This window comes from Schistocerca cancellata, chromosome 1, assembly GCF_023864275.1.
Source record: "Schistocerca cancellata isolate TAMUIC-IGC-003103 chromosome 1, iqSchCanc2.1, whole genome shotgun sequence".
Classification (NCBI taxonomy): domain Eukaryota; kingdom Metazoa; phylum Arthropoda; class Insecta; order Orthoptera; family Acrididae; genus Schistocerca; species Schistocerca cancellata.
In genome coordinates this window covers 1,152,070,026-1,152,084,789 of record NC_064626.1, presented here as the reverse complement: position 1 = coordinate 1,152,084,789, position 14,764 = coordinate 1,152,070,026, and the positions used below count along the sequence as shown (strand labels likewise).

At 48.7% G+C, this 14,764-nt stretch overlaps 1 protein-coding gene across 1 annotated transcript in view; it reads right to left on the bottom strand.

The window, feature by feature from the left end:
• The window catches only part of LOC126093133 (60S ribosomal protein L24), a 104,720-nt gene that overhangs the window by 24,832 nt on the left and 65,124 nt on the right, over positions 1-14,764 (bottom strand). The gene's annotated exons all lie outside the window — the stretch shown is intronic.

The following is a 14,764-nucleotide window of genomic DNA, read 5'->3' as shown; positions in this document are numbered from 1 at the left end:
TCAGCCCCGCCAGCGGCCCCGTCCGGCCCCCCACGTACGACGACGCGGCAAACGACGACGGACAACGGCCTGGATTCTTCCTCTGCGGCTACTTGCCCGCTTTTAGCGGAGCAAGTATACAAAGTCCTGACGCGTTTATATACGCAACAGGACTACCCGCAGCGCGCTACTGACGAACGAGCTGAGCGCAAGTTCCAGCAGTACCTCCTGTCCATAGGATGCGTGGCCAGAGAAGGGGTGAGAGTACCGCCGGGAGCCCCGCCAGGCATGTCGACAGAAGACGACACTGCTCTGCCAGGGGCGGCCCCGACGGGTGTTGCGCCACCAGTTACAGTTACTCAAGAAACTGTTGCACCGCTGGTTGCCCCATCAGTCTCTCCCGATCAAGAAGCCATTGCAACACCGGACACTGTCCCGCCGGGCGTGACAAAAGAAGGTGTCACTGCTCTGCCAGTTGACGCCGACAACAACAGGATGGAGGATATAGTAGAGGCCAAACTTGGCGATCTGCTGGATATCTCTCAGCCCTCTAGAAAGAGGCCTGCAGCCACAGAGGAGGACGACTTCTCCACATTTTCGTAGTCTGTTTGCAGGAGTAGCTAGAAGCAGAAGATGGCAGACGACCCTGCCCCCACTGAGGCAGACCAGGCGCCAGATGATGGGTTCACCGTCCCGAAGCGGCGGCATACTGCTCGAGCCAAACGGCTCGAAACAGTGCAGCAGCTTCCGACGACGAACTCATTCATCGATGTCAACGAGCCAGAGGCCATTGAGGCCACTGAGCCACCCAAGAGGCGGGCACCGGCCCAACCACCGATAACTGTCTCATGGAAGGACACTTAAAAGTCCTTCCTTGATAAATTTCAGACAGTCGCATCCGCTGCCAAGGTCAATTGTCTCGGGCGAGACCTATACCGGGTTTCAACTGGCACCATGGATGACTACCGAGCAGCCATGAAGATAATCGAGAACGACAAGCTACACTGCTTTACACATAATGCGGAGCCCGTGAAGCAGCTGAAGGTGGTCTTCCAACAGCTCCCACTATGAATGGAGACTTTGCACCTGAAAGACGTACTGGCGGGGCTGGGCTACATGGCCAGCTCCGTGACCATCATAAAGTCGGCCAGGTCGAGGTGAGATATGCCTTTTTTCCTAGTTGTCCTCCCAGACAACTTCGAAAACAGGAAAATCTTTCAGTTGCAGATGGTGGCCCGGATTGGGGTGGAAGTGGAGCCACTCAAGGCCAAGGGGAGGCGCGCCCAGTGCTTCTTCTGCCAGGGCCTTGACCACTTGGCGCACTACTGCTCCATGCTGGCCCGCTGCGCCAAGTGCGACGACTCCCACCAGAGTCGGGACTGCACCAAGAAGAGAGAGGAGGTGCCAAAGTGCTGCAACTGTAGCGAGCAACACATGGCGAGCTACAGAGGCTGCGCTGCATTCCGACGCCGCCCACGGCAGAAAGGACGGACAGCAACTGCCAGGAAGGTGCAACCTGGCACCAGCTTCGCCTCCGCCGCCAAGGGGGAGTCCGCTGACGCCACCATGGGACGACAAGTGGCCTTCCCGCCACTTTCGCAACAGGACTCGAACGAGACTGCACCAGCCACCGCGCCTGGCTCGTCGGCCCCACCGGCTGACTTCCAGGCCGACCACCACAAGAGCGGACGACGCACTGCCCGTCCACTCACCACTCCCGCACCTCAGGCTTCTGGGCACGTGGTCCAGCTAATTGACGTGACGGCGACGCCGCGACCCGCCGCCCCTGCACCCGCAGCTGCGGCTGCACCCGCACCATCAACAGGACCAGGAGCCACAGTCCTGGGAGCTCTTCTGGGTTCCTTCTCTGCCCTGCTCCAACAACTGCCTGTGGATTATCCACTCATCCATGGACTGACCATTTGCAGCTTTACCGCAAACAGCCTGTTCCCCCAACAAGGTGAGTTTCACCAGTTCATGCAGGACGGGCCATTGACCTCAGCTTGGTCTGCGAAACTCACCTTAAACCTGGGGTCCACATGCCTGTGGAAAACTATGATCGCTACTGCAATGACAGCCGGTGGGGGCATCGCCATCTACGTCCGTGCATCACTCAGGCACCACCAGGTGCAGCTCCAGGACCTGGCCACTCTGGAAACCACCAGGGTGATGGTCACCACGACAGCTGGGCAGATCACGTTTGTGGCAGTATACAGGCCACCCCGCAGACACCTCCAGGAGGCGGACGTCGACGCGCTGCTGGCATTTGGGGGGAGGGTGTTCACTGCAGATGACTTCAATGCAAAGCACCTGGAATGGAACTCCTGTCTCACGAATGTCAATGGCCGTCGACTTTCCCGCGCTGCCCAGAGGAACGGAGACCTCGTCCTGGGCCCACAGGAGCACACAGGGGACGGCCAGGGGACGGCCGGACGTGCTCGATGTTGCAGTCATAAAAGGCATCGGGCACCACACGACCACCTCCACACGGTGTGCGCTGTCGTCAGACCACCTGCCAGTGGTCTTCACCATAGATATCGCCGGAGCCACACTGTCACCACACCGACAGGCATACCGGCGCATGGACAGCAGCTGATCCAGATGCAGTGGGCGCGGACGCCGTTCTGCGGGTCTTCTCCCGCCAGCTACTGCAAGCAGCCGACGCAGCCACCCATCCCCAACCGCAGGGGCCCAGGGACTTCTCCTGCAACCTACCGCCTCTCATCCGGGATGCAATCAGGAAGAAAAATATACTGTTCTGTGAGTGGCAGTTCACCCGCTAACCCGCGACGAAGCGGCGCCTAAACCGCATGTGTAGAGATGTCAAAGCTGCGGCTGAGGCCCACAGGAACAGCGTGTGGTCGGACTTCATCGCCTCCCTGAACCCAGAGGACGGCAGCACCTGGTGCACGGTGAAGTCGTTCCTGCGCCGACGACAGCGCTTACCACCGATACTGGTCGGGCAAGACGTCGTCTGCAGCCCAGATGAAAAAGCAGGTGCCCTGGCGGAGCAATTCGAGTCGTCATTCACCCCGGTAGACGACAGTCTGGATGAAGACCACATCCAGCGGGTAGCCGAGCACCTCCGGGTGTTCCTGGAGGCAAGGGACGATGAAGATGTAATTGACACCATCTCCAAGGCGGAGGTGGCCGCACAGCTGAAGGCGCTCAACACTAGGAAGGTCGGAGGTGCTGATGGGATCACCAACCACCTGCTGAGGAACCTGCCGGCAGAGGCCCATCCGCTGCTGGCGGGTATCTTCAACCAGGTCCTTCGATCGGGTGTCTACCCATCTGTGTGGAAACACTTAGAGGTGGTGCCCATCCCCAAAGCGAACAAGGAGGCAAGTGACGCCGCCAACTACAGACCCATCAGCCTGCTACCGGCTCTCTCCAAAGTGTTCGAGCGCCTCTACGCCAAGCGCCTGGTTCGCCACGTGACAGCAGAAGGAGTGATACCGGACGAGCAGTTCGGCTTCCAGAGGGGACTCTCCATGGTCCATCAGCTGATGCGACTGGTGGAAGAGGCCATGCGCGCCCTGGAAACTCGGGAATACCTTGGGGCGGTGTTCCTCAAAGTCTCCAGGGCTTTCGACTCTGTGTGGCACGACGGCCTCGTGCACAAACTTTTTGTGCACGGGGTCCCGACGTCACACGGGGTCCTACTCCGATCGTATCTGGCCAACAGGACTTTCCACGTCCGGCTGGACGAGGGGACGTCCACGCATCGACCCATCTGTGCTGGTGTGCCGCAGGGGTCCGTTCTCCACCACTGCTCTACTCCCTATTCACCGCCGACGCTCCGCGCGTGGCGCCAGTGAAGTTGGCACTATACGCCGCCGACACGGCGCTATTCGTGTGGAGTACGAAGGCAGTCGAAATGCGCCGCCTGCTCCAGCGTGGATGTGAGGCCCTTGGTGCGTGGTCGACTAAGTGGCGCCTGAAACAGAATGTGGCGAAGAGTCAGGCAGTGGTGTTCACATGAAGACCACTGCCACCCGATCTTCCGCCAGTCACCGTCATGGGAAGCCCCGTCCCGTGGAGCAAGACTGGCCGCTACCTGGGAGTCACCCTAGACCAGAAGCTGACGTGGAAAGCCCACATCAAGGACGTCAGGGGCAGAGCAGTAGGACGTCTACGCGTTCTGTACCCTCTGCTCAACCCGTTATCTGCCTTGCCTCCCCACCACGGCATCACGCTATATCTGGCACTGGTTCGTCCAGTGCTGGAATATGCGGCCGTGGTGTGGGGCAACGCAGCCGACACACACATCAACAAACTGCAGAGGATGCAGAACAGGGCGCTCAAGCTCGCTCTGCGTCTGCCGAGGCTCTATTCGACTACACCAGCAAACAGGCGTCCCCTTCCTCCGCGACCGATTTAAACAATCGGCGCGGATCTTCTATGAGTGGGCCGAACGGTCCGACAATAGACTCATTAGGGACTTGGGCCTATTAATCACAGGCCAACCACGCGTTGTTACGAGAGTAATATCTCGTGACAGAGCAAGGACAACACTGTCCAGAAAACACCTCAGGCCAATTCGGACCGTGAGGAAGCCACTCCACAAAAAATAGGTTTATGCAGGAATAGCAGTATATGCTTAGCCTGCCCCCTTCACGAGTCAGGGCAGACTCGTATGGTTAAGTGACAGTGACAGTGACAGTGGCGTCGTCGTCTGTGGTGACGTCGGTGTAATTGCCGTGTCTGCCCTAGTCGCCCGTTCGTTTCCTTTGCTGAGCGTCTTTTTAATTAGACTCACTGCTGGTTCCCATGCCCTGCTGAGGTTGTAACCACCATCCCTGGTACGAATTTCAATAGCCTGTCTAACGACGCTGTCCCAGTATTTAGGTGTCTGTGCCAGGACCCTGGTATGTTGGTAATCTATTTCGTGATTTTCGGACAAACAAATGGCTCTGAGCACTATGGGACTCAACTGCTGTGGTCATAAGTCCCCTAGAACTTAGAACTACTTAAACCTAACTAACCTAAGGACATCACACACATCCATGCCCGAGGCAGGATTCGAACCTGCGACCGTAGCGGTCGTGCGGTTCCAGACTGTAGCGCCTTTAACCGCTCGGCCACTCCGGCCGGCTCGGACAAACAGTACCCAAGTCGAGTGTGCCTCTGATGTTCTCGGCAACTATCTTTGATAGTGTGCACTGTCTGTCCAATATAAGTCTTCCCACATTGACATGGAATCAGGTATATGGCAGCCTTCCGCAAACTGAGATCGTCTTTGACACTTCCCAATAATGCTCGCGTTTTATTTGGTGGGCAAAAGACAGTTCTTACTCTGTTTTTCCTCAATATTCGTCCTACTTTCGCCGGTATTGCGCCAGTATACGGTATATAGGTAGTGGCTGTCTTTTCTCCGTGACCTCTTCCGTCTCCACACGTTGTACTGTAGAAGTGCAGTGGAGAGCGCGTCTGATCTGACATTCCGAGTATCCGTTTTTTCGAAATACAGTTTTGAGGTGTTTCACCTCTTGGGGCAGACTCTCTGCGTCAGAGATGGTGCGCACCTTGTGCACCAGTGGTTTTAGCACCCCATTCCTCTGTGCAGGGTGGTGACAGCTATCCGCTTGCAAATACAGGTCGGTGTGCGTTTTCTTCCTGTATACCCCGTGGCCCAGGGCGCCATCCGCTCTTGTTTTGACCATGACGTCCAGGAATGGTAATCTTCCTTCTGCTTCGGTCTCCATAGTGAATTTGACGTTCGGATGTATGGAGTTGAGGTGTGTAAGGAAGTCTAGGAGCTTGTTCCTTCCATGCCATTTAGCCACGTAAGGGCTTAGTAATTCTTCCAGGTATTTGGCCAGCAAATATGTAGGCGCCCTAATGTTGCTGACAATTGGATGTAGCGGCACCTCTTCTTTGTGGACTTTAGGAAGTCCATAAGGTCTTGGTGGTACAAGTCCTTGAGGTGTCAATTTCTTGGCGACACCCTCTGTTAAATCTGTGTCCTTGAGCTCTAGTCTTGGTCTCCACCTTCTTTGTGGAGTCAGCGTTGATCTTCCTGTAAAATTCGTCATTTAGCAGGCTCTGCATCTTCTCAATATAGTCCTTACAGGAAAGAACAACCGTAGCATTGCCTTTGTCAGCTGGTAAGACAACAATCTCAGTGCTCTGTCTCAGGTCTCGAATGGCTGCCCTCTCCCTGCTGGTAACATTCGACTTGATCGGTTTAGTTCTCATCAGATCATGGCAGGTTTCCTGGCGTACTTCTTCAGGTGCTTCAGGTGGTAGTCGTGCAAGAACTTGTTCAACTGCACTGACAATGTCCGCTACCGGCGGGAACCTAGGTGTGGGAGCAGAACAGAAACTGCGTCCCCAATCAGCTCAATGTCCATGAGATTGATGACCGTCTTGCGTGGAACCTCTAGCGATGGTTTGTCAGAGAGAATTTATATATATGAGGTGCCGAGAATCGTCGGTCACCCAGGTAGCACCATCAATCCAGTCCCAAATCCCGAAATTAAAATGACTGGCTAGTTGTAGATGTAGTTTAAGTAGTTCCTGGAAGTTGTACTCAAGGCTGCATCTGGTAAAGTGTACCCTCTCGTGAACCACGGCGAGGCTAGCACGCTTCATAATTCTATTAGCTGCTGCAGAATGGATGTGATGCATGATCTTAGCAAAGTTTGGCACAACCTGATCGGTACGACACCTCTACAGAAAAGCAAGAGCACTCAGTAAACGGCTCCTTCGGTGGCGCAGCTTGTCGAATTTCTTCATGTTGTGACACATCTCCTCCCCATCGAGGTATATGATGTGATTCTTCAGCTTCTCCTGGCGTATTTCGTGCTCGAAAGGTCCACAGGTGTACTCCCAGTCCATAGTGTCCAATGGGCGATCAGACATGTCCGAATCGTCAGGTGCGCTGACGAACTGAGCTCCTGAGGGCGGGCGGTCGTCTTAAATCCCCTCCCCTCACGAGGCGTTCTCTCCACGGTCCGCGCCCGCGCGTCAGCGGTCGGTGAGACGCTGGCGTCGTCGTCTGTGGTGGCGTCGGTGTAATTGCCTCGTCCACCCTAGTCGCCCATTCATTTCCTTTGCTGAGCGTCTTTTTAATTAGACTCAGTGCTGGTTCCCATGCCCTGCTGAGATTGTAGCCGCAATCTCGGTTGATGATTTCGTCCGTGGTACGAATTTCGACAGCCTCTCTAACGATGCTATCCCAGTATTTAGATGTCTGTGCCAGGACCCTGGTATGTTGGTAGTCCATTTCGTGATTTTCGGACGAACAGTGCTGCGCGACCACTGACTTGTTGGGATATCCAAGTCGAGTGGGCCTCTGATGTTCTCGGCAACGATTTCGATGGTGCGCACTGTCTGCCCAATATATGGAAACCTACTTGTTTTCTCAACCGAGCGAGATGGCGCAGTGGTTAGACACTGGACTCGCATTCGGGAGGACGACGGTTCAGTCCCGCGTCCGGCCATCCTGATTTAGGTTTTCCGTGATTTCCCTAAATCGCTCCAGGCAAATGCCTGGATGGTTCCTTTCAAAGGGCACGGCCGACTTCCTTCCCCGTCCTTCCCTAATCCGATGAGACCGATGACCACACTGTCTGGTCTCCTTTCCCAAAACAACCCAACCTACTTGTTTTCTGCGTTATGTGGATGACACATTCATCATCTGGCCCCATGGAAGGAACAAGCTTCTAGACTTCCTTACACACCTGAACTCCATACATCCGAACGTCAAATTCATTATGGAGACTGAAGCAGAAGGAAGATTACCATTCCTGGGCGTCATGATCAAAAGAAGAGCGGATGGCACCCTGGGCCATGGGGTATACAGGAAGAAAATGCACTCTGACCTGTATTTGCAAGCAGATAGCTGCCACCACCCTGCACAGAGGAATGAGGTGCTAAAAACACTGGTGCACAGGGTGCGCACCATCTCTGACGCAGAGAGTCTGCCCCAAGAGGTGGAGCACCTCAAAACTGTATTTCGGAAAAACAGGTACTCGGAATGGCAGATCAGACGCGCTTTCCACCCCACCTCTGCAGTACAACGTGTGGAGACAGAAGAAGTCACAGAGAAAGAGATAGCGACTGCCTGTGAACCATATACTAGCGCACTATCGGGGAAAATAGGTCCAATATTGAGGAAACATCGAGTAAGAACTGTCTTTTGCCCACCAAATAAAATGCGAGCATTATCGGGAAGTGTCAAAGACGAACTCGGTTTGCGGAAGGCCGGCATGTACCAGATTCCATGTCAATGTGGGAAGACTCATAATGGACAGACAGTGAGCGCCTTCGAAGATTGTGGCCAAGAACATCAGAGGTACACTCGACTTGGGTATCTCAACAAGTCGGCGGTCGCAGAGCACTGTTTGTCCGAAAATCACGAAATGGACTACCAAAATACCAGGTTCCTGGTACAGACATCTAAATACTGGAACAGCTTCGTTAGAGAGGTTATCGAAATTCGTACCAGGAATGGACTCATCAACCGAGATTGCGGCTACAACCTCAGTAGGGCATGGGAACAGCATTGAGTCTAATTAAAAAGACGCTCAGCAAAGGAAACGAACGGGTGACGACAGTGGACGAGGGAATTTCCGACGCCACCACAGATGCCGACGCCAGCGTCGCACCGACCACTGACACGCGGGCGCGGACCGTGGAGAGAACGCCTCGTGAGGGGAGGGGATTTAAGACGACCGCCCGCCCTCGTGTGCTCATTTCGTCAGCGCACCTGACGATGGCGATATGTCTGATCACCGAAATATTGTGCCCGTTGGACACTAAGGACCGGGAGTACACCCATGGACTGTTCGAGCAAGAAATATGCTGGGAGAAACTGAAGAATCACAACATTCCATTGTGTCTGTTTGTGACAATTGTTTAATGACGTCTTGTTGGTATGCGGATGCAATGCATTCATTAACAAAGTCACACAGAAGACTAGTAGTCAGTGCACATTGTCCAGATATATGGGGGCCAATGTCGAGACTACTGTACGAAAAAAAGGCACACTACATATCACAAAGAAGAAAGATTCTTCTTTGTGATCGGAAGTTTTGAACTTTTAAGAAGTACTTCATGCAGCAGGATCACACAAACATATTGTCATTTGATGGCCACACAGACTCCCATATGGAGGACATATTAGCATCTATAACATAGATAAGAAACTGAAAAAGTGGAAACCAGTAAGTAGCCAGGTCCAGATGGAATCCCAACTCGGTTTTACAAAGTGTACTCTATGGCGTTGGCTCCTTACTTAGCTTGTATTTATCGTGAATCTCTTGCCCAATGCAAAGTCCTAAGCAACTAGAAAAAAGTATAAATGACGTCCATATATGAGTATAACAAGGGCAAGGAACTGACCAACATAATGTTCATACCATCGGTTTGCTGCAGAATTCTTGAATGTATTCTCAGTTCGAATATAATAAATTTCCTTTGTACAGAAAAGCTTCCATCCCCAGATCGGTATGGGTTTATAAAACATCACTCATGTAAAACTCAGCTTGCCATTTTCTCACATGACATCCTGCAAACCATGGATGGAGGTAAACAGTTAGATACCATATTGCTAGATCTCTGGAAAGCGTTATATATGATGCAGACTGTTAAGAAAGGTCTAAGCATACCGATTGGGCAGCCAGATGTATTAGTGGCTTTAAGAGTTCTTGATTGTTCAGCGAGTGTTCATGAGAGATACTGGCATCGCCAGGAGTGCCCCAGGGTAGTTTATGACAGGATAGGACTGCTCCTATTTTCCATATACATAAATTGTTGGACAGACAGAGTGAACCGCAATTTGATTCTGTTTGCTGATGACGCTGTGAGGTACTGGAAGGTGTCATCTTTAAGTAACGTTAGGAGGATACGAGATGACTAGGACGAAATTTCTAGTAGATGTGACGAATGGCAGCTTGCTCTAAACATAGAAGAATGTAAATTAATGCAGATGAATAAAAAAAGACAATCCTGTAACGTACAAATACGGCATTAGTGGTGTTCTCTTGGTACAGTCATGTGGATTAAATATGTATGTATAATATTGCAGATCAATATGAAATAAAACGATCGTATAAGGACGGCAGTAGAGAAGACGTTTGGTCGATTTCGGTTTATTGGGATAATTTTAGGAAATGTAGCTCATCTATGAAGAAGACCGCATATAGAACAGTAGTGTGACTCCTTCTTGAGTACTGTTACAGTGTGTGGGTTTCCAACAAGGTCATATTAAAGGAAAACATCGAAGCAATTCAGAGGTGTTCTGCTAGATTTTTGACTGATAGGTTTGATCAGCAAACAAGTATTACAGAGATACTTCGCGAAATCAGATGGGAATGTATGAAAGGTAAGAGACATTCTCTTCATGTGGCACTACTCAGAAAATTTGGAAAACTGGCATTTCAGGCTGACTGCAGAGTGATTCTGCTGCTACCAATGTATACAGTATTTCACTTATAGACAATGAAGATAAGAGAAATTAGGACTCATATGGACGCTTATAAACAGTAAACAGTTTTTGCCTCGATCGTTCCATTTGCGAGTGGAACAGGAAAGGAAACGTAGTAATAGTAATAGTAGTAGTAGTAGTAGTAGTAGTAGTAGTAGTAGTGCAAGGTACCCCCCGCCATCCACCATGCGGTGGCTTACAGAGTAAGTATGTAGATGTAGGTGAGGATGCTCATGGTCGAATGATCGAGACAGTAAATACGAACTGTATACCTTTTATTGCCTGGTACATGGAAAGATGCATACAACGGAAACTAGTCCTGCAGCAAAAGGCTGTGCGCTGACCAAAGAGTTTTGCAATATTAGTTAAGGAGAGTATGAATGGCCTATCCCGCTAATGTTAAATTTGCTAACTCCATGACCTATTTTCTCAGGAACTACTTCATGCAACATTATGAAACTTTTGTTGGTTAGCCGGCCGGTGTGGCCGTGCAGTTAAAGGCGCTTCAGTCTGGAACCGCGTGACCGCAATGGTCGCAGGTTCGAATCCTGCCTCGGGCATGGATGTGTGTGCTGTCCTTAGGTTAGTTAGGTTTAATTGGTTCTAAGTTCTAGGCGACTGATGACCTCAGAAGTTGAGTCGCATAGTGCTCAGAGCCATTTGAACCATTTTTTTTGGTTACTTATACATGCTTTGAGTACTTACTCCTCTAGTTTGATTAAAATATATATTACGTAAGTTAAGATAGAAATTTTTTTATTACAATTTTCTATACATTTTTGTGCATTTTTCCGGAAATGTGCAAGTTATCTCTAACATTCTAGAGGTATAGTACACTAAGGGTATTAAAAATTAACTGTAAAAAAATGAAGAGTCTATCTTTTACAGTTACTGAGAAAACGGGTCATTTGTCTTAGAAAAATTTATTTTTCAGAAATTGCAATTGAAAAGTATTTTTAAATAAAAGTCACTTTTAAATAGAATCAACAGCTAAAATGCACCAGCACTGTAGTCTTTATCTTCATCTACACTGGCAGAGTCCATCGTCTTCCTCCTGTTCAAAGATCTTGCCTCCTTGGACACTTTTTGGACTAGTAGCTCAGTATTCTCGACCCCCTGCTTGTCCAGTTCCTCTAGTATGTCGTTAGACACTGGACTCGCATTCGGGAGGACGACGGTTCAATCCCGCGTCTGTCCATCCTGATTTAGGTTTTCCGTGATTTCCCTAAATTGCTCCAGGCAAATGCAGGGATGGTTCCTTTCAAAGGGCACTGCCGACTTCCTTCCCTGTCCTTCCGTAATCCGATGGGACCGATGACCTCGCTGTCTGGTATCCTTCCCCGAAACACCCAACCAATCACAATCTAGTATGTCTTGTGTATGCCAGCCAGTCTTCACTCCAAATACCTCTAGGACTTTTAGTCTACCAGCATTACCATCATTAAATGTGATAACAGCATTAAACACACCAATCTTCAACGTATAGTACCCCACAAATACATTTTTAGGTCCTCTTGTCCACACTACATTGCTGAATGACTCATTCACATTTTGTGTTTTCCTTGTTGGACATTTCTTCAATAGATCTGGATTTGCCATATCTCTATAAACTGGCTTTATAGCCAACATGATAGCCTCAGGTAAAGAGTTCTTGTGGGTAAACGTATCTAAAGTTCCAGCTGCTTCAGCTTTTTTATACTAACACCACTCAGCTGAGCAAAAGTTGTGGATCAGATTTCATCTGTTGATATTTTATGGAAAAGGTTGCCCACACAGCCTTTTTCATACCATCTAGGTTATTTTGTTTGCTTCTCATGGCTTGACCATAGTACTTTGATAGTTGATTGGTGGTTTTGACTAGTAGACGACCCTGAATAGTCTTGGCATCAGACAGTGGCATCTTCAACAACTCGTGTTTCCTCTGTCGAAGCTGTGTGCCCATTCTTTTCTGTACGTGGTCGACCCACCCCAACTTTTCTGGTATCTTGTTGCCGTAAGGTCTGCTATCAACAACAGATTTGAATGAGCTACAGTCACCATCTCCAATGAACTGCACATAGCGAACCCCTCGATTTTGTACAGAGTGATGAAAAATGTTTACAGCTGACGTACTACTCTCCATCATTCAACTAGAGCCTGTATAATTCTTGATGCACTTTCGTTTGTGCTGCCTTTTTTGTCTACATTTGACAATATTGCATCCATGGCAATGTTTGCATAAAATTTCTACATCTAGGACCTTACCTGTGTCAATACTCGAGACAGCCGCTCAGGAGTTTAGAGACTGGAGGCCCCTCTTCTGGCAAATATCATCAAATGCAACTGTTATGTCTGTAGGTGTCTCACTGTCTCTATTTTCCTCAACGCCTCCTGTGTTGCGGTTTTCATTGATTCCTCTGCTACTTTTTGCACTTTGTCTAGTAAAATGTCTCTGTGTTTTGATATGCTTGTAGTGGGGCGTGGTGGATTCAATATACCGCATAATACTTTCCCAGCAGTAGGTCCTTTTCCAATGCACCTCAGTCCATAAAAATAGCTTATGTTCGGCTCAAATAACTCGTAATATTTGCTTCTAAAGTTTACAATTTTCACATGAAACTGTCAAGCTACAAACAAACCCATATCGCTTTGAGGTGACATTTATTTTTCCTCCACATATACTAAAACTTGTAAATTCACTGAACAGGGAACTGAGAATACTGAAATCTGTCATGATGTTGATGTCTTTATCATTCACATTTCTCTTATTTGAATACATTTCACCACATTTCGCAAGTTTCTTTTTGGAAGAGGAACTTGAGGGTGTAGCAGTGGGTGGAGCTGTACCTGTATGGACTGAACTTGTAGCCTCTGGTACACGAGAATAAGTTCTGTAGCACCGATTTCCTGGATTTTTTACTTTCTTGAAAACTCCTTTTGCTCTTGTCATTGTCAAATGTCATAATTAGCTCACAGCATCAAGAGTACACTAGCACAAAAGCAAAAAGAATGAAGTACTCACAAACGTTACACCAACAACATCACATGCACAACGCAAACAAGACTCGCAACTGTCATGTAAGTCCTGCCACCTTATTCAGCGAAGTTTCCACTACAAATTAAATCAAACCACAGCCTTCTAGACCTTATGGTTCTTGAGATATAAGGTTTTAGCTGACCAATGATTTACGAAATCCTAAAAACGTCCTTTGCAACTAATTAGATTAAATTCTATTAAAAATACTTCCAGTAAAACAAATTTAATAAATCGCACACCAAATTAATCAGAAAATTCCAAATAATATTTCTGAATAAAAACAAAAAAATTGAAAATTTTCGACGAAATGACCATTTATACTCCCCTTAAGGTAATCGTTGCTAAATCGTCACAAATAGTAACATTGACCTCTTAGATTTTTTTCGTAGGAATGAACAACGATTTAACATTCCGATGCGACTTTTCGCGATGTGCATATCCTGCCTGTACTTAATAGACGACGTACACCAAGTGGCAATTCCAAACACATATGCTTGGAGTGCTGCTGCAGTTGTACACCTCAGGTGAATCGTTTGACAGTGCTTTAAATGACCAAATTAAGCGCATCATTGAGGAAATCGATTCAGAAATGTGCGACAATATGATTAAAATTTTGTAAAAAGATAACGGAAGTCTTTGTAAGGGTCTGAAACCATGAGGCATTTAGACACGATTTTGTCTATTTATTTTATTTAGTTGTACGTTTCGTTTGTTCTATAACCGGCATAGTTGTTTACTAATAACAACATCAGGAGACAAGAAGAATCGCATTCCAGTGAAGAGTGTCGCTGCTCACGCCCTCGTCGATGGACCCTGTGCATTTCTTGGATGCTCCCTTAATTTCAGCTTGGATATAAACGATACTTTCTCACATGGAAATGGATGGTTCACCGTTGCCATAGTAAGAGGTGGTAGCGGCGTCTCTAGTGTGCCTGGTCTTGAAAGTTTTAATGATAGAGATGTAATTGCCTGTCGTACCTATCATATGTTTGAAATTAGTAGTAAAGATTTTGGTAAATCAGCTTATGACTCAACCTCTCTACTTGTTTTATATAAACGTAGTAAAAGAAAAATTAATCAAAATGAATCTGTATTTATTTGGGTTAAAGGTAAAGGTGTGTGTGAATGATCTGTAGCGTCAGCCACTAACCGGACAAGGGTACATCTAGAACCGGAGGCTCAAGGATGCAACAGTTTTGTTATGTAAACACTCTTATCGCTTGGCGAACCCACAAATATCTGACCATTGCCACGTTTTAGCGCGTGCAAGAATTTGAATTTGCGCGCGCGACGGCCTGATTGACCAACTGGGAAACGGTGCAACGTATGAAATA